The sequence below is a fragment of the Sipha flava genome, unplaced genomic scaffold (genome assembly GCF_003268045.1).
Source record: "Sipha flava isolate LNK unplaced genomic scaffold, YSA_version1 0_pilon_pilon, whole genome shotgun sequence".
Taxonomy (NCBI): Eukaryota; Metazoa; Arthropoda; class Insecta; order Hemiptera; family Aphididae; genus Sipha; species Sipha flava.
In genome coordinates this window covers 4679206-4699754 of record NW_020271713.1, presented here as the reverse complement: position 1 = coordinate 4699754, position 20549 = coordinate 4679206, and the positions used below count along the sequence as shown (strand labels likewise).

The following is a 20549-nucleotide window of genomic DNA, read 5'->3' as shown; positions in this document are numbered from 1 at the left end:
ACTATCGTTATTATTTTAATTATTTATAGATATACATTAAATTCGTATGTACACGTACATACGTCTAAACCATTTTCATTTATATCTTAATTTTTTTATGTAATTAATATATTTTTAAGAAATATTTGTATTTCAGCAATTTAAAGGAATTTTGTTATGTTACTGTCAAATATCAACAATTATAAATATTTAACCGGAATTGACGCCGGCTAGAAATATTAAATTGTGTTTATTTGTTTTGGGTCTTTGCACATATTAGTCCCCCACAACACAATTATCTTTGTAATCCGGATTAGAATCAAATACAATACTGGTATAGCAAACACTTCTTGTATACAAAATAATAACCAGGACACGCTCTGACGTCAACATTAAATCGGAAAAAAAAGACGAAATACCAGTCAGGATAAAATGATTATCCATTTGTGAATTTATTGATTATAAATGTTGAACTTATTATATAATCTGAAAAAAGTACATATTGTATAATGTAATATGTACAAAACAACGGACCATTAGTCGTTTCGAGTACCACAAACCGCAGTTGACGATATAACAAAATGGTTCTAATCGTAATAGTCAGTTTCTGACAAAAGTCATCGTACAAATTATGTTCGGCCATCCTTGCTCGTCCGACCAACAATAATCTTTAACATTAAATAAACGTTTAATAAAAATGTTTTTAGAGTGGCCACTTGAATTTGATGAAGACGGTGCAGAGTGCTTTAGTACAGATTACATGAAACCAGATAGTTCACTCTCGAAAATCGTAAAAATGTATATTCATTTTTGTACTTCTTGGATTAGTGTGGCAATGAAAGAAAAAAGAAAATTCATAATGTTTCAGCGAAATCAAGCATTTCCCATGATAAAATTTTGTTTTTGTTTTATATTGTCACGCTAACAAGTGAATTTGTACAACATTATCGTACATTGTATCAATAATACTCGTATTTGCGTTACTTCATTTTGGCCCTATTGCAACACAAAGTAACCAATCAGATACTATAATTTGGAAATCCATTGTTCTATCCTGGAGTGCATCATCTGGTTTCATTTAATGTGTACGTTATTTGTAGATGTAGAGTACATTCACGCATCGGCCAAAATCATGCAAGATTCATTAAATGTAATCGTGTTTAGTTATTCGAGCAAAATGTTTTAAAATTATGTTTTTCAAAATATTTTAAAATTATCATTTATCTACCATACTAATAAATGTAACTATCTTTATACACGTTTAAAACTCGGTTACATTATTAAGTATATCGGTTTATCAACTGAATTCAAGTTTTTGTAGAATAAAAATAAAATTAAATCGATAGTTAAACTGTTAAATACACCATGAGAATCTACAATGTTTTTTTGGGTTTGAAGTTATTATTGATTATTATTAATATTATTATTATACTATATCATCAAAGTTATAGTATTGGAAAGACACGTGATAAATATTAGTATAGAAAACAAGATGTAGTGTTGTATCTACACCCACTCATCCTTACGTAAACATTTCTGTTAGTCGTGTCAAGAAAACGTTTATTTCGTAGCCAAAATTACGGATTTCTTACGTTCGAATAAATTAATGGAAAAGTATATAATATGTAATACAGCACTTCTAAGTATATTACATTATATATTTATATTGTAAATGTATATAGTATACATTTTTAAATAAGGTTCACGTCGAGTCTTTTTTTAAACACAAAAACATACACTTACTCACACACACACTTTCGTATCTACATGAGCAAAATAGAATCTAAAAGAATAAATTACAAATACGTTTTTAAAAAACATCTACACTTTTTCACGGTATCAGGCGAATCGCAGAAGAATTTCATCTTCATTTGATGTTCGTTCTTGAAACGAGATTTTCGGTGATATTATATTCTAGTCACAAGCCAAATTTTCTCTTGTGTGTGTATAATTTTGTATTAGACCGAACATATTCCGAAGTTTCAATTTTTTTAATACGATTTTCGACGTTTGAACGATTCACGAGATTGATCAACGTTTCGCCGGCTTTCTGACGGCATTAGCAATCATTTATAACGTTATGATCATACAACAGTTCACGCGAAAACGATTTGAAAATTAATGAAAATTGATATGTCGTCACTCGTCATCACTCGTCGTCGTTCCCTCGTTGGCTGCAGCGCAGAGCTGCCACATATGGCAGGTTACGGCCATAACAGATTCTATGTGTCATAGTTGGCGTACGTATAAAAAATATAACGGTCCTCGGTATACCTTTCAAAATACTTGAGCGACGCGACTCGCACCTGGTACCAGCTGTCCGGTATCGTAGCGCGTCGGCCGTTTTATAGCCGTTAAGCGTAAAACACCGGTTCGTGTAGCGCGGGTTACTGCTGTATTACTATTACGTTGCACAATCGAACGTGTACGACCGACGGGCTTCAAAGATCTATCCGAAACGGTCACCTACTTCAGTCAAGTCCCGATACCCAAGATTACTCATCTTCAATTCAGAAGTAATACCTAGTATATGTTTCCGATTATTTCCAGTAATTTTTAAATACGCATGTGTTTATGAATATTTATGAATAAATACTGCCCACACAAACCGAACTGAGTGCCCAAACTGTGCGGCATTTTTTAACTTTGTTAGTAAACATTTAGATTTGGGACCAGATCATTTTGCCCACATTAAGCGAATATTCAGGGGTATTTTGTATTTTATGATGCAAGGAACGGGTTTGCATCCGGAATTAGTAGTATATGGAGTAAAAATAAATTTTAAATTGTAGAGGTATTATAGGTATTAAATTAATCACGCTCGAAATAAAAGAAGTAAAGAATACCGCGTACAAAATTACAATAAATTTTCATAGTTACGAGTATAAATAAATATTGTAAATATTTCTTAACAATCAAAAATAGCGCAATTCAAATGATGTGCTCCAAGTGCTTATGAAACAGAGCACCAACTTATTTTTAATTAAGTTAATATTTGTCTTTGAATTAACATAAAAATTTAAACTTGAAGAGTAAAATTTATGAAATTATAATTTGCAACTTGAAAAACTGCAAACTTAAACTGGGTCATATTAATATGAATTATTCAAGCAAATATTTTTCATTAACTTTAACAAAGTTTGTATAGAAGAAATTCGAATGTAACTGTTTTTTTCTCCAGTAAGAACTTAATTATAATTTTATTTACTAAGCTATTTGTTTTATTAAATTATTAATAGAACATTATAAAAGTATCCACAGAAATGAATGACAAAATTAATAACCAAGGGTTAATCGCAGTACTAAGAATTAATTGATAATAACTAGTGACTCACGATATTGAAAGTGTAAAAATCCGTGATGCTGCATTATACAGCAGATAGATATAGAATTTGAACAATCTTTTGTAATATAATTCACATTTGATTAAATTGAAGTGGATTAAGTTTTCCATTTTAATCGCTCGCCAATAATTTAATACAATTTGGTTGTATTTGAAAATGAAAGGAAAAAATTGAATTTATAAATTCGAGATATTTGTAAAACATCACACTTAAGTATATAATATGAACATATATTATTTCGTGTTGACAAACATAAAACATTAAATCAATGATTTTTCTTCGAATTCTGTTCGAGTGCAATAACTTGATCCACATTGAACCACGCTATACGTAGAATGATTCTTGGAATTTTCACAAAAGTTCCAATTTCTTAATAACAAATCAAACTGTTTTCACTTTTCAACCACATATCGATCAATATCGATCGATGTCATCGTTAGTACAATGTAACATTGAAAATAACATGTTTCAAAACCGTCTTCGATAGAGAACTATATGCATATGAGTACCGGTAAAACCACTAAATTTGAAGACGTCGATTAGTCGCGGACATACCTCGTGGGTTTAAAACGGTGAGTTGTGAATTGTCACGTGACACGTATTAATGTAAAAATAATTGTTGTATACAGACGAGTATTTACGTACATACAATACATATATTATGTATAATTATTTATGCCGGACCTGTCTATTATGTAATGTTGTATGGAAACGTTGTATATAATGCGGCTGTGCTAAGGACAAACGGAGTATCGCGGAAAACGCAGATATTACCGCGGGTGGAAAATTATGGTTTTGATAATGGTTTTGTCGCGGAACACCCGGAATCACTGAGTGGCAAGAGAATATAACAATACACCATTGCACAATAACACGAATCCTCGCACCTGCGTCTATGGGTAACAACATTGAGGCATCATTTGTTCACGAAAAACTAGTTATATTTTTGTTTAGAACCAATACGTATGCGACAAAATAACTACGTGACGACTCGAGAGGTTGTGGAACGTGCAGGGATACATTTACTTCTAAATTGTTCCGGGCTACAGTAGGTCACATACAGTGCTTGATGCTAATAGTACACAATAATTCATATTCAGCGGATACTCGCAGGTTTTTTGTTTTGTTTTCTCTCTATAAATTTGTAGTAAAAAATATGAAAATTCAAAGAAACTATAACGTTTTGTTTTTGCACTGAAAACGTTCAAGTAGAATGCACACAACTCGAGCAACATACAAAACATGCATACATGTAATCCTGGATTAATGTATACTATAAATGAGGTAAGCATGTGCCTAGAGCTAGATGACGGACAAGGCTATTTTTTTATTTTTTATTCTAAACCGTTTACATACAGCATATTACGAAATTTAAAGCATACCTGAAAAAATAAAAGTAAAAATAAAAATACCGAAATTAAATGATGTGTTTAATATCTTGAAAGTACGAACACTTATGTAGACACTAATGGTATCATTTTGAACATGTAGTTATCAACTTACCATATAATATCATATTTCAAAGCCTAGTCTACATAAATAGTTTTCAAATTATCATTAATGGCTTATGACTTTTTGTACTTATCAAAACAGTAAATATTGTGGTGTGGTTGAAGTGTAGGAAACTTTAATCGATGGGTATCCATTTTAATTACTATATAATCATATATTTTTATTTTGCTAATTGCCAACTGGAGAAAAAAATATTTTAATTGAAATTCGATCCAACAATACCAGAAAATAATTAATTTGCTCGTGTTCCACTTCTACTGGTAATGACGTATACTGTTAAGTTCATAACGTTGGCTTAATTATGAAGAGATAAAGATGGAATATAGTTAGGGATCGTTTCTTAAGAAAATAAATGAGCCTTTTCGAAGGGATTTTAGCGTTGTGCGGTTCAACCAACACTCGCATATCCGGTCGTTTTCGTACCAACTCGTAAAATAATTTATTTATGATTTAATAAAAATAACTGTATTTATAATAATTGATTATAAATTTCTTATATACGAGTATATATATATATATATTGTATATATACTAATTATATATACACAATGTCGGCTTGGCCATGGCCGCGGCTGAATTTGTGTCGAGAAGTACCTCCATTTCTAAAGATTTGTAAATTATCATAATAATTATTGTAATTTATATTTTTATAGTTTTAATTACTTATTACCTTTAGTGGACTAAAAAATTACTGTAAAAAAAAAAATATCATTGTAAAATTTGTAAATCATTAAAAAAATATTAAGTTGTAGGTATATTATAAGATAATATTTATGTAGCATTGTAGTATTATAAATACAGGTACACTTACTAAAAAAATTTAAATACTTGTATAAAGTTAATTTAACTGTTTGTGTATTTTAAATAATGCACCATTGAAAATTATAATATTTTGCACTATTTATTAGCACTTTCTTATCATTTTATGAGATGGTATTTTTGAGGGCCCTTTAAGTGTTAGGTTGACACTGTAACTATGTGTATTTTATATACTTTATATATGTTAAAGTCTAAAACTGTTTTATTTTACGAGTTAGATTAGTTTTATTAATAGATTAATACTATTACTTATCATTACCTGTTTATATTATTTAAGTAATTTTGAAAATATTTATTAATAAAAGCTGAATAAATGTACAATCAATTTTAAATTACCTAACGTAACCTAATTTACGCTTATTGATACTAAAAAAAAAAAAAAAAAATAGTAAAACAATTAACTGTATGATTTAAAGCTTGCAAAGCGGACGTTATGGGAAAGCTTGAAGAGTGTTGTGTGGTCCTTAAGTTATGCCGTCGATTGAAACGAGAAAAATACTTTTATACTATGATAGAATTTTTTATTTGCAACATAGAACAACATAGAAAATGTAATAGTAAAGTTACACTGCAGTAATTTTAACTTTATTTACTTATAGTATTATGACTTTAAAATATTTATAATGTTATTATTTATTAATAGAAAAAGACTTAGGATAGTAAAATAGATTAGAAAAGTAAAAACATAAACCAAATTCAGTATATTGAATGTCAGATATTTAGTGTATCAAAGAGAGCTGGTAATAACAATAACTTGTACTTATTAATATAGTAAATATATTTAAGTTGTTGGGAATATATTGGTTTGATAATGATAATTGTATAAGAATTCACCAATATAACATCTAAATACCTCATTATAGAAATTGAACACGGATAACTGCAGAGCTACACCATAGAGATTAAATGGTTAAGATTCTTTGATTTTCGATTAAAATTTTCAAATGGAAAGTTTATTTTCCATCAGCCTTTGAAATCGCAGTTCATTCAAAATCAAAGTACCCGAACGTCTGAAACATCTAAGAAAAACGTTCGAAGCGCATTATCGAATTCGGCGATCAAATTTTAATTCTCAGCGGTGTACCGATAAATCGAGTACCGGCAGGAAATGAGCAAAAGTTGAGGTTACAAGCTAATCCATTGTTTAAAGGTGTACGTACGCCATTCGAAGTTCTAAGGAGCACGGTTCGAGTTACCGCGACTCGGCTACACACGTACTCGTACGTATGCAAATGACGCTGTTACTTTAACGACGCGGTCATAACACTGATAATAAAATATATATGCACCTACCTGCTATCCATCCACCTTTATGCAGCATTGTCCTTACGATATAATAACCGCACATTAATTAATATATACATATATATTTATATAAAATATCTATCCCCCGTAAAATAATAAAACCGTACCTCAATATATATAAACATTTACATGTACACAGGTACGGTATAGGTGTGTACCTATGTATAATGTATATAATAATATTGTTTATACGATTTTTGTAGGTTCTCCGTCGTCGTCACTCGTCGCCGCCGGTGTGTTTTTGTTTATACTGAAGCCTAACACACACATACACACACATACACACAGACACAGACACACACACACACACACACACACACACACACACACACACACACTCGCACGCGTACACGCTAGGCAAAATAATATACACGTAGCGTGTGCGCGCGTTCCAAGGTAGGCTAGAGTAGCGGCGGCGGCGGCGGCGGAGAGACGTCGCGATCGGATTTGGCGGGGTGGTTTTCAGCGGCGGCGGGTCTTTTCAATCGGTTGACCACATTGCCGTCACGTCGTCACTGCGCGCGCCGTGCGCAAGCCGCTCTTCCACAACCGTGTGTCATCTCGCCCGTTGTCGTTTTACCGTCGTCGTCGTCGACGTACCGTATAGTCGCCGGGCGTCGCGCGCCGTCGTCGTACCGTCGTTACCGAATTCGATTGCATTACGGTTTTATATTAATCGCGCGCGTTTATTGTTTTTTTTTTTTTTTTTCCTATCGTAGTCGTCGACGTTGTACGCTTCGTCGATTTCGTCGGAATTCTTTCTGCACCCTCCCCGGAACCCGAAAACTCGCTCGTTTCGCTCGGCCGTATCGAGTCGCGGAGTTAACGGAAGAACGGACAGAACTCTGGGTTTCTATTTTGTATTACTCTCTCGCGAACCCGAAAACCGACGTTTTTTTTTGGCGAAAACGGTGCGCCGCAAATAATCTTGCAGCCCGGTACGTATACGCGCGCTTTTGCACTCGTCGTTTGGTCGACCCGCGTCATAGGACCGGTTACACTGCTGCAACCGCACCGGGAAAATATCGGCTTTCGTGGACGAACAGTGGCGATTGCATACCGTACTCGCGGATAGCTGAAGACTGTTGGACGTTTGAATTGCCGCCGGTGTCGATCACGCGAAACGTTTAATTGAACAAAAGCTCGAGACACGTTTAGTGAGTACAATATACTATGTTATGCGTGTAATATGTTGCAATAATAATACTGGGAAAATCCCAGTTTTTTCTCCACGTCCGATTGGTCATCGATTATTGATCATCGAGATGAACAAACGCACGTCCACTCGACCGACACGTCAATTGTGACACTTCAACTACATTGTAAAATATGTAACATCTAACTGTGCAGTACGACTTAGATTTTTTAGATTTATCAACACGATTCCACCGCGACACGCTTTAGCAATATATGACTATGTCGTATACGCTTACATATCGTAGTTATAATCTAATTTTATCAGCACACACGTGTTGTCGACAAAAATGTTGTATTATATAATTTTTCTGTTGTTTACCCACTCGTTTTCAAACAAAACCGACGTTTTAGAATTGTATTACAAGTACCAAAATAACGTCTCTTTCTCTCACCCACTCTTTCTCTTTCCGCGTCAGACGAAATAGGTAGCGATATATTGTTATTATAGGCATCGTCATGTTATAATAAAATAACATTTAATCAGTAGCTAACCGGTACCCACCGTGTTTATAAAATGTTAATACATCATACACTGTTTGAGAGAAATGTATCGAAAAACACAATTAACATCGATCTAACCGGATACTCGAGTTGATTTTATACAAATCCGCTTGGTTTGTAAACACATATCTAATAATGATTTGATTGTTTGAAAATTTAGTTCAACAATTATAGTCGTTTACTAATCGCAGACGTAGGGATACTAAATTTTTGACGTGATGAGTCAAGTATACCTATTCAATGCTCCGGTAGGTACCTCTAATTATTGTACTTGAACTTTATAATTGAGCGTTCATTTTTTTAATGTTTAGAAATGTTTCTCATTTTTTATATTACAACGTCTCTACAAAGTTATATATTTATATATATATGAGTATATGTTATAAACAATCAAACTTAGTTTTAACTCTGGTTCGTGTTTCAATAAAGTCATAAGAGCCCGAAACACGATCGAACACAACTTATTTTTTTTTCCCTTGTAATCCTTCGCAATCAGGTACCGAGGAATAAGTTTTCATTTTCCTATTTATCTTTTTTACTGGAGACTTCTGTTAGATTTTATTTAACACCAATCGTTGTTCGCGCAGCGCGATGTCTCGTAAAATGTTTTTTCCGGTAGAAAGGGATCAGACACGGAACGGTTGAGTGCTTGTAATACAAGCAGATGCAATAGCATAATATGTTTGGGCGTGAAAACTGTTTAATTTGACCTTATTTGCATGTACGGTGTTGCAGGTGATTTACTTATTTTAGCAGCCATCTATATAATTAATTTAAAAATAAGACAATTATTCTAATTGGTTTGTGCTCGCAATAAATACGTCATCTGTTAAATTGATCATCTTAATTTTGAAATCAGAAACCAAAATATAATGTACGAGTATTTAGTTAGTTGCATCTCTTATTTTCCATGAAGAATTGTTTTTATTTCAATTGGTACTTTGTGAAGAAATTCTTAAATGCTGCGTAATACATATCATATTTACATTAACTTTGATAATATAATATTATATTAATTAGTATACACTCTAATTTTTGTTTTTTTAAGTTCTTGACTAAACTCATTGGTTTAATTATTTCTGCCTTAAGTTAAAACATCATTATTATTGTTTGATTATAATTTTGGTTGTAATTTTTATTATGATTTATTTATCTAAATACAATAATTTTGTTCTAGCAATAAAGAAAAAAATAACTGACGATATAAGGAAAATAAATGTTAATCTAAGAAAACTTTTTTCTTTTTCTTTTTCTTATGTTATTTTGAAATTTTTTTTTTTTAAAGCATTTTTATGTGTAAATATTTCATTATTATATAACTCAGTTCTTATTAATTGTTACACTTTATACTTAAGAAAATATTTTAAATTTTAAATACCTTCATATAAAAACTACAATACCTATAGAAATGTATTAGTTACAAACATAAATGTTGTATAATATTCAAATCTTATGCATTTTTAATTTTAAAATAACTTAATTAATCTAAAAAATATAATTAATGATTAAAATTTCTCTGAAATTTGACAGAATTTTTAGTTAGAATAAGTTAGTAACATACTTTTAATTAAATATAGTTTAGTTTTGTTTTCAGTTTTTTTGCATATCTAATAATAAATAAGCTGCTGAACTAATATTTTTTATGTATATACCTTATCCCATTAAAATATATAAATCAATAAATTATTATATAATCTATATTTTTTTCTGTTATATATTCACATATAATTAAAAATCAAATTTCACATTCTAAATAGTTTTAAAAAAAAAATTCTTTGTTATTGAATCGCCCTGAAAAATGTTTGCATTTGGCGTGATTCAATTGAAATCTTATAGAAATTTTTGTAAACTTTTAATTTAATGAAATATTCTCGAATATTTAATTCTAGTGGGCAACAGTGCAATGTCAATTTCTTCAAAGATCTTTGTTATATAAATTGATAAAATGAAAAAATATTTAATATACTTTCTTATTATAAATTATGTTCTTATTTATACCTCGGTAATATTTTATGAAAATTCTTTCCAGTTCTAAACTAATTCTAATTTATAATAGTTACTCATAATTTATTTTTATAATTGTGAGCATAGTTTTATTAGCATTTTTGACAGATGTTTAAATTTATACTTCATTGTTAAATTTAGGCTAACATTAAAGTACTATCGCATTCACAATTTGTAACCAAAATTTGATAAAGAGAACTTAAATTAAAAGTGTAATCTAGATTTTTAACACTTTTCTTAAATTTGGAAAATATCGAATTTTAAATAAAACGAAAATCGTTATCATAATTTTTATTGTGAATCTTGCGTGGAAAATTAATTAAAAAATATTTATAATTTTTAATATAAAAGAATTCCTTACAATTAGGTAATTTTACAAGGACTTAGAAAATGAAAATAAAAGTAATTTGTTATGTATTATTTATAGGTACTAAGTGTATATTAATAATATGTTCATAAAACTTTCAAAATGTGTAGTTTAAATATTAATAAAATGTTATTTACACTAACAATTTAAAAAGTTTTATTATATTTTAGTAAATTAAATTTCAATCCCTATATTAATAATTCATACATGCTATATTAAAATATTTCATTCTTTTTACTCTTTCGAAAATAGCTTTATCACATTATAAATGTCTTAATGAAAAAAATTACAACGAAAGTGGACAATATAAGTAACAATAAGTGTGATGTTTTTTTAATAATGTAAAATTATTATTATTAAGTACATTGTTAAAAACAAAAATTCCTGACTACATTCGACGATAAATAATCTCAATATACATTTAAATCATATTTCGTAATAATTGTATATATTTTTATATCATATTTCGTAAGAAGTGTTATTAATATTGTTTACGTAATATTAATTTATGAATGTTTAAATATTAAATGGATTTTTAATATTTTATATATTAACTCTGTAATCTTGTAAAATTAATGTAATTAGTCCTAATGTATCGTCTAAAATGTTGACTCTAATTGAATAGCATTTTTCCTACTACTCTTATAGATATTTAGACACGTTAAATAGCATATTTCTTGTCAATTGACAAACGAATATATTATTATTACTTTTGGAATAGACGTTGGTACACATAATATACTCAGAGTCAGATTGAGTGAATACGTAAATCTAAGGTCTAATCAAAAAAGTCGTGCCGCAAATTAAAAAAGAAAAACATTTGACTTAAAGAAATTTGTAATCATTTCTTATTGAAGCATGCTGTTTATAAATCGAACGAAAATAAGTACAATTATCATAAGTCAGCTTTAAAAAATTTGTAGAGAAATGTAAGTTTTGATTATACAAGTTTCACATGAATAGAGCTGGAAAAACCGTTTTAAATTTTAAATTATTCGTTGGGCGAATAAAAGTTGCTACATTAATTAAATGTTCAGTGTAGTAAAAAGTAATAATAATTTTTATTCTCGAATAGGACGTTAAAAGAACGACGCACCGAGGTTTGTATCTCAAACTGAGACAACACAACTATGTATTGATTGAAGACTTATACCCATTACGATATCATCTAGAAGTAAAATTAAATGAAAATGCTATTCGCATATTACAAAAAGTATAGACTGAACGATCGAAACACTCGATATTGAACACTTTTGTCAGACCCCGGAATGTACGGGATGGTGTTGAATTATAATTATAGATCTGAAAACAATTATGCTGTTAATTAGAAAAATGTAGGTCATTTTTAAAATTTTTAGTGTCTAAAGTTCGCAGAAATCATAAACTCCTGGTAAAGATTAAAAAATATATCTATTAGCTGTTGTACAGCGTAGGTAGATATATATTATATAGTATTCGTTTATGTACGAAGTCTATACGGACGTGATAAGCAGTGTGCTGAAATTATTGAAGTACCAAGAGCTGTGTATAAATGTTATCTAAATAAATATAAGTTAAATAAAATACCAACTTGTAGTTAATACCTCGTATTTTGTGTTCTCGATTCAAACTTTTAATGAACATTTTATACAACCATTGAGAAAAATTCACGAGTCTTTAAGTATCGATTTTCCGGCAGAATGATCGAGGAAACTTTAATGCATTTAATTCGATGCTCTGAAAATGTGTTTTCTTAAAAAAATAAAAATGTAAACCGTCACATCGTTGTATAACTGATATACCTTCCTTTCGGAGTCAAAAAAAAAATAAATAACGTTACAACGTTGAAGCCAATTTCACATTCAGAACATTGCACTAATAATAATACATTGCCAATGTGCAGTCGACAATACTGGTTGTTCATCAAGTTGAATAATATATTGTTTTTAGACGTATGTTAATCACAATGAATTTCTATCTTATGGAATAACAAATGTCCGATTTTCTTCGCTGGTCTGTTATAGAAAAATTAAAAATAATCGATAGACATATAGTTTATAATTACACAAATAGTTATTTATCTCGTGGAAGCCAATTTATTTTATAACAATTCGAGCTAGTAGATAATATTTAGTTTATGATTTTATTGAATTGAATAATTTGTTTTTTAATACAATAACACTTAGTTAAACAGGAAACGTATTTTTTATGTTTTCCGTGAATAGAATATCAATTTGTTTTATGTATTATATACTCAAAAACACATTACGTATTCTTCTTAAATGCAGAGTTTATGATTTGATACTAAATATATTACTATTTAATTTTATACGGATAAAATATAATATGCACCCGTTAAAGACAATTTTCGATTAATTAAACGCCTAGACTATATTTTTAAACCTACGAATAATGATTATCATTTAGTTAGTCAATGTTCAGAAATAATTTTTTTGAAAAATGTAATATTATATAAAAATTGAATTTCATATCAATTGAATTGTCATATCAATGCATTTATAATAAAAATAACTTAACTAACGATTCTATTACATTGTAATCTAAAATTATGTTTAAAAGAAAATTTTGCTTCGACTTCCTTGTTAGAACTCGTTATCACAGTTTTTTTTCGATCGCCTATTATGTTACAAAATAATTTTATCTTGATTATTTTGTATTTATTTGTTTTAAATTGTCTGAGCAATTGATTTATAGGAATTGATTAATTTTAAAAATTAAATTAAATTAAAATTGATTAATTGTAAGCGTAAAAATATCATTATACCATAGATTCTCAGTACGTGAAATATTTTATTTTATGAAATCTTCACAATTCCTCAGTTTGATTAAACAATTTAACAAAAATACCGTGGAATTTATACTATTCTCATGGATTGAATTGTATAACTAACAAAGCGGAAAATAAAATTAAACAAAATGGCATTATCCTTTTCGAATGTATAAGTGGAGACGTTAAATGATAATATGATGTACGTTTGAGTCAATGTCACTAATTGTGTTGATTGTAAGTGATTAAAAAGAATTAATTTAGAGGTGCGTGAGTAAAATATTAATAATATATTTTAATATTCATGTTTGACAAGGTTGGCAATAAGGTTTTCAGTTTAATAATAGTTCAGTTAAAATAAAAAGAATAAGTAGCTAAATTAAAATACGCTTGGCAATTAACTTAATTTAGTTTTTCTTACAAGTTAAACGTACACTATTTTCTTTAAACATAATTTCAATTCAATTAATTTCAAAATAGCTTGCTGATATAAGACTAATACACAAAAAAGAAGTTGACAACTCGTATAAATTAATTAAATTAACTTAACTTTCAATCTTTAACTCATTAATGCCCAACTTTGGTATTTGATAATAGTAATGAATCTAATATATATTGTAACTTAGCGTATCTTAAGTGTATTTATGGTTTTTTTCACACCTGAAACTCTGTCTTTTTGTTGTGTTAAATCAAAATCGTTAATACTATTCTACAATCATATCGTAGGTAATATGTTGGTGTAATTATTAAATATAAAACTTTGAATGAAATAAGTTTATACTCGGAAGGATGGCTCAAATGATATCCGTGTGTCTGTAATTTTCCACTCAACATAATAGAAATATAGTAATATGAAGTTCAAACTTTCAAGTTATTGTTAGATAAGGATTGATGTATTAAACTACAGAAAAACGACTCTGTTTGGTATGTAATTTATAACGACTTTCTGTGAGTATTAAAAATACAAATCTAATTTTATGGAAAATCATTAACATTTATCTACGTTTTACATAAAACAGAAAATAAAAAAATTATTTTCGTAAAAAAAAAACTAAAGAGTTCTTAGATCACGTAATTTTGTTATAAGCTACATGATAAATATTTATAATATATTATAATGTACGAATATATACTTATACATACTAAGTCCAAAGTTAATATAAGATTTTCAAGTTAATATAGAAGTAGATTTCAAAATAGAATTTCGATACGTTGTTATTTATAACTTCATAAGGTATGGCTACAGAAACAGCAAATTGTACTGTCGTGTCCTCTAAATTTTTCAAAACGTGTTTGCGTTTTTTACCGTGTTCACTTTTACTATGGCACATTTTTTTTTCTTTCTTGGTCATAAAGATACGTGTATTATAATGGTGCGCAATAGTTAAAAGTAATACATTTTCGATCTTATATCATTATCAGAATCGTTTTGTCACTATATCTTGGTTATTGTTTCTATTGCTATTAGGAAAGCGTTAATAAGCCAGTAATAAATTCATCCCATACGCTTATGATGTATGCCGCATTGTCGTATCGTACGTTCTATATCCAGATAATTCGCGTACAATGCCTATATAAGATCGCGTTTATGTGTTTACGCCTATGTGTAAATAAAGCGTTTGCGCTTTTCAAATCAAATCTAAATCAATCTTATCATCAATGCACTACCATAAGCATATTATATGCTTGTACACTTATGTCGTACACCGTAAAGACGTTTGCAGAATTATTTTTAATTTGTACAGAATTTCTCGTATTATATAATAGAATAAAATATCAACTTAACAGTTTTACATGATAAAAAGATAGTAAATAAGTTGCGTTCTGCTTTTAAAGTTTAATCTTTGATGTGCATTATTGCGGCCCGGCTATATTTAGAACACATGTCGATTTCTCCTCCGGGTATTTTTTATAATAAATCAGTGTTGCGGCCAGGGACGGACTGGGTTAATATTTCAGTCCGGGATTTTTTTTTCGCCAGGCCAAAAATTAACAGGGAACCAATGATTTGGTCATAAATAGGACTCGGAACTTAATGAACTTAAAAAGTACTAAATATGCATGCACTTATGCTCTTAAAAATGTACAAATATTCTCTAAAAATATGCACTTATATTTTATTTTTGTACACAAAATTTTCATTTGCACAAATATTTTATAAAATTATAAATATAGAAAAAGTAAAGTAATAAAAATAATTCTGATTTTTAATTTTTAATCATAATTTAAAATAATAATAATAATAAAATAGCATTAAAAATGTTTCTTGAATAAAAAAAAATGCACTTGTAGAATGTTCAATAATCGAGTTATTTTCCTAGAAAAGTATTTATAGAAAATCATTGTATTTCGATAGCAGCTGTTCCTCTATTTGATATTTGTATAGTACTTTATTTTAGATAAAGCTAGCTATAATTATAATTTATAAATATATATATGAATATATTTTATATTAATCAATAGGGGAAAATCATTGTTTATAATGTTAAATGGAAATTTGAAAAATACGGTACAATAATATCATGAGTATTCTTTTAATATGATTGTATTTATTTTTTTATTTTTCGAATTTTCATACTGAATCTTCAAAAATCATAAAATATGTTCTAAAAAATGTAAAATCAAGATATATACTCTAAAATCTAAAAATTACTAAGTATGCAAAAATATGCGCTAAAAATTTTTGATATGTTTTTCGTAGTGTCTTGGAATGAATTTTTAACTCACTTAGCAATGAATTCAATGATGCAAAAAAACATGCAAATGCCACAACTTCCGAGCCTTATTTATAAGTATGCAAAAATAACAATAATGATAAAAAACCTTTATTATTTAAACAATATTTTCAACGTTTTATGTAGATATATAAAATTACACATGATATATATATAAAAAATTTTTTTTTATAGATACAGTGTGCATATTTTAATATAATACTTATATATTAAAATTAACTCTAAAAGTAATTCATTTTTTACATAATTAGGTTTTTTTTCATAACTTCACTAGATTTCCCAATTCTATCAATTAAAATATCGTAATACTATATTTTTAATTTCTAAAATATTATTAGGCCATTTAATTTATTATTGTAACGGGCCACCGGGATTCGTCCTGGTGTCCCGCCAGGCCAATTCACCCCTGGTTGCGGCTAGAAAAAGCGAATTCATTTAAAATGAAAATATCACTGTTGTCGTACTAATGAAAATAATTATTTAAATCCGAACAAATGCGTATAAATTAAATAGAGTAATATAATCAGTACCTAAATATTATATTTAAAAATTATTGAAACAATTAATGTGATTTCAAAGGTAGATGCAGTGTCAGTACACTGCCGTGACTAGTACTGCTATGACGTACACTACCCGGGTAGTTCTATCAATAATAAACATAAGTCATCATATGGATTTTGTTTAATTATTTTGTACTATAAACGTACAATCAATAATATTTGTATGATTGTATCTTAAACAAATATGAAGATTGTTTAGAATTTAGACCATCTATATCATCTGCAGGGTTAAAAATATTAATTCTGTAATTGATTCCTAATTGTTATCAACATCGTAGATCATTGATCATATCTCGAAATCATGGAATGGAATTATTGGTTGTTTCAAAAATATACGAACTGAAATTAACATACATCAAAGAGTACTACTTCGATATCCGTTGTATATTCCGTGTTTATCCGACTGTTTTGATTTTTAGTATTCTACGCAATATTTATTTTATCATTACAATTTTGTAATTAGACGATTCAAGACTGCTAGTACCATTGTATGTATTCAAATAGTACTACGAACGAATAAATCCATCGTGATAAATTCTATATGTATGTGTATGAGTACGTATATAATACATGTATACATTTATGTATGTGTATATTGTACATGGACAACATGAAGTATCTATATCACACATGTATATCATTTCAATTCAATTATGTACTTGTAAATTGGTATAATATATTACACAAGGCCTACATTCTACACTTGTCACATTTAAACTGTTCTCTAAACAGCTACATGTATACCTACCAGTAACTTATATCCACTTGGCCTAAATTTTGATTTTATAACTTATATAATTTTGAATGAAGTTATCGAAAGTACGAGTAATTGATTAAAAAAAATATATATATAAAACTCGTATTTTCACGAAATGTTATGCATATTAAGTAAATTCAATTCATCGAATTTGTTATTATTTATCAATGTACTCCAATTGATTAATATTATACCTACATACAATTAACATAAAACGCAGTTCACAATATCAACTTATACGTATATATAGTCTACGTTTCGTATAATATAGATCAGCAGGGTCTTACTTTCTCGATTCATTTACATAGTATAATATATTTGTTTATGTCTGACTCGATACTCATCCGGTTGTACACTTTAAATACATTATTAATTGATATTTTAATTTAATGAAAGAGTTGGCCATCGATTATGGTTAACTTGATTTATACATCAAATACGTAAATAAACTTTAGCAAGTATTTTTCCAAATCCGGTTTTCAATCGAAATTTTAATTGTGTAGACAGCGGATAAATTTTAAATGTGCTCAAGGATTTGATTTTATTGTCAATAATTTGAAATTAGTATTATGTACTTTTGATTTTTTTCCTTCTAATAGAATATTTTTTTTATTTTTTTTTTAATTCAACTGGAAAACTAATTTTTACTATAATGCTATTGGCTTCAAATATTTTTTCCAGCTTTGTTGAATTTGACTCGTACAATTTTATAACTGTATTTATGAATTATGTATCAATACTACTAAAATACGATTCTAATTACTGGATTTATAAATGTAAATAATAAACAAGTTTATATGAACCCAGAATTTTACTAACGAATTAATTGGCAACTAGGCATCGTTTTTTTTTACTTATTATTACTGTCACTTGTGTTTAAATACAATATTAAAAAATACTTACAATATTGGTAACACAGTTAATTTCAATAGATTGAAGGTTGAAATGACCTCAAGGTCTACGATCCCGCCACAAAATATCACTTTTATTAGTATAAAAAAAAATAAAAGTACAATTTAAAAAAAAAAATGTTTTAAAATCAATTTAAAATCTGTAACGCATTAATCGATGTTTCGAAAGGTTATTTTCAAGTGCATCAATTAACCGACACGCGTCCAAGACGATTAAGTATAAATAAATAACTGATATGTGTAGGCATAATATTTATTTACAACCTCTATGAGTTATTGTCATGGGATATTTCATTTGCATATTATTATCATCCGAACGGAAATACGTTTTTTATTTTATTGGACTATCAAATTTATAGTACAAAAATAATAGTACGCGTATATGCAAAATCAAATAATAATTTAATATAGTGAATAGTGCAAAACAATGAACGGGTGATGAAGTGAGAAGTATCGGTTTCGCTTCGATTGTTAGGCCACAAAATAATCTATAATGCATTTTACATTATTATTATTTTATGTTTGAAAATATTAGTAGGTAGTTTGTACATTAGTTTGTCACAACAAAAATTATTTTGAACGGAGCTCAAAGAAGCTACTTTTAATCGTAATTTTTCAAACTCAAATATTTTTCAAATTATTAAGTCATAACACTTACCTATAGTAAGTAAGTAAGTATAAGTATATAAATATATATAGTATGTAAGCAAGCATATAAATATATGATTAAAATTGTGTATACCCATATGTTTATAACATCTTAAATTTAATTACATTAAATATATATTGTATTCATATACCAGTAATTAAAAGTATTTTCTGTTTTTATAAAATGTCTATGTTTTATTACAATGATATTTGTTTTCGTCAAAATACATTTATATGTAATGTTTTAATAATATCACAGCCATTAAGTATTAACTTACTGAATTTTAACTAAAAATAATAACCCAAACTACGATTTACATGTTCTTTGATAATATTACTAAAAACTTTTTGAAATTTGAATAACCTCGAATGAATGTAACATATTGAATAAAATAAATTACATGGCACAATCCTTATCATTCAATGTTTTTCAAATTATATACTTAATTTTAAACAGTATAATATTCGACATCTATCAATTCATCAACAAAATTAAAATTTTTGTTAATTTTTTTTAGCTGTAGGATTATTAAATCCTAATTATTAAAAAAGAAGTTGTTGATAAATAAGACTTAGTTTTAGTTAAATGTCATAGTTTTATAAATTTTTTTATTTTTTAGTTTAAAATATTTTTTTTGAAGGAATCAACAACATAACATTTTTTGTCACTTGATTATTTGAAGCTGAGCTTTTGAGAAACTAAACAGACAAAAATAAAAAAAAAGGAAAAATGCGTACACATTTATATAACTGCATGATTATATAATAAATTAATAACTTTTAGTAGTAACCGTTAAATTGTTTGTTCATTATAAAATAATTTTATATTAGCTTGATTAGTATGTGAAGATAATAATATAAAAATAGACATAAAGAATGAGAGAAAGAGAGAGAGAGAGAGAGAGAGAGAGAGATATTAAAAATATTGTCAAATTTACTATTATTTTATGCATAAAAAAAATATCACAAAAATAACTGACATTTTACGTTTAAAATAAATCTTCATTTATGTTAAATAACCACTTATTCAAGGCAATCCTAAATGTATGTATTTAAATTAAACGTATTCAACGTATAAATTAATTATTTCGTGATATTCAGACGCGATTTATTGTTTTTTACTTGCAGCTTCAGTATAATCAA

The 20549-nt window shown here is 28.1% G+C and overlaps 1 protein-coding gene across 1 annotated transcript in view; it reads left to right on the top strand.

Annotated features, from left to right (window-relative positions):
* Positions 1-7410: 7410 nt before the first annotated feature.
* LOC112682076 (vasodilator-stimulated phosphoprotein-like) overlaps positions 7411-20549 on the top strand; it is a 67694-nt gene continuing 54555 nt past the window's right edge. Inside the window, exon 1 of the mRNA XM_025552580.1 lies at positions 7411-8116. The gene's annotated coding sequence lies outside the window, so the exon portion shown is untranslated. The remainder of the gene's footprint in view (positions 8117-20549) is intronic.